Genomic DNA, 1,699 nt, shown 5'->3' on the forward strand with positions numbered 1-1,699 from the left:
TTACCCTCCCTTACTTTTGTGGATATATAGAAACCCTAAGTCTATACCACGAAGTAATATGAAACTTTTCTCTTTTCAACCTTCATCTTTAACTTTAGCCTTTTTAAATGATTTTTTTTAGCAAGCTCCTAATTACAGGGAGTCGAATCAAACTGGTTTTCTAGATTTTCCAATTCTCTTAAAAAAAAAACAACGATTATCTGGTTGGTCAACCTATTCGTATATGCTTTACATGAGTGTTGATTTGTTAACTTAAGTCACAAGATAACGTCGTATATGATACCATAAAGTTACATTCTCGAGTTTATTTCATATCGTTGAGACTTAGTGATCATACCATACATTATCTTGATTCTTGTCCTTTCTCGTATTGTATAACCCCATACCGATATCTCATTTCTGAATTTCTTGACGGAATTTCGTTTGATTTCGTGCTCCAAAATGTCTCTAGAACCAAGAGATGATTTAGGGGTGGAGGACCCAAATGACTGTCCCAGAATTTGTGGGGTTTGTGGTCAGAATATAACCATTAACACACAATACAAACGTACCAACTGTGGCCACATATTTCACAAATCATGTTTGGATAAGAGTATGAAAATGAGACCGTACTGTCCTACATGTAACGCTCGAGTTTTGTCTGAACCTCCTGCGACTCCGTCGAGTGTGCAAACCAGGTCTCAGTCAAAAGCAACTAGCCACCAGCAAATGGCTAAGTCCTTCGAGGTACCGACTAATTCCTCTGGGGATAAAAGTACCACCTCTGGAGATTCAGCAAATCTTACTACAGAAAATTTAAAGACCATGATTTCTAGTATCGTTGCGTCTCAACAATCCCAATTGGTTGCCGAATTGAGTGGCGAAATAGAACGCTTAGTTCAAACAAACCTTGATGTTAGGTTATCTCGGCTACACATACCGGCAACTTCCGCATCTCCGGCAACAACGCATGCTCACACCCAATGTACACCTCCACCCCAGATGCAAACTCTTCCCGCAGTGGAGCAACGCATTTTTGGAGAGTTGCTTGCGAGGGAGTTGTTGAGAGGGGATCCTGGAAGTAACCGGAATCCTCTGAATGACAATGGTCTTGACCATTCTGCATCGGCAACAGCTTCCAATTTGACTTCCACCTCCGATCTGGTTTCTCGACCCGACAAAGTGCTACACATAATCACTAACTGGAAACTGAAGTTTACAGGTAGTTCCAACAATTTGTCAGTGGAGGACTTCATCTATCGGGTGGAGGCTCTTACCCTTCAAACTTTGCAAGGGAATTATGACCTACTATGTAGAAATGCCTGTTTACTATTCGAGGGTAAAGCGGCAGATTGGTATTGGCGCTACCATCGATCTGTGTCTGCTTTGAATTGGCGGGATTTGTGCACAGCTTTGAGAAAACAGTATGGTGACTCTCGGACGGATGTAGACATCTGTGAATTAATCAGGGATAGAAAGCAGAAAACTGGGGAGAGTTTTGATCAATTCTACGAGTCTGTCGTAGAATTGACAGATCGTCCCAAAACCCCCCTCTCTGCTAGCACACTCGTCGAAATCCTGAGGAGAAATTTGCTGCCAGAAATTCAGCACGAAATATTGAACTTAAAGATTTCGTCGCTGCAAGACTTAAGGGATATTTGTCGGCGACGGGAATTCTTTTTGCAAGATGTACGTCGGAAGCATGGTGTAGTCCCCTCCA

The sequence above is a fragment of the Musca autumnalis genome, unplaced genomic scaffold (assembly GCF_047663935.1).
Source record: "Musca autumnalis isolate F117 unplaced genomic scaffold, ASM4766393v1 scaffold_5, whole genome shotgun sequence".
NCBI classification, from domain to species: Eukaryota; Metazoa; Arthropoda; class Insecta; order Diptera; family Muscidae; genus Musca; species Musca autumnalis.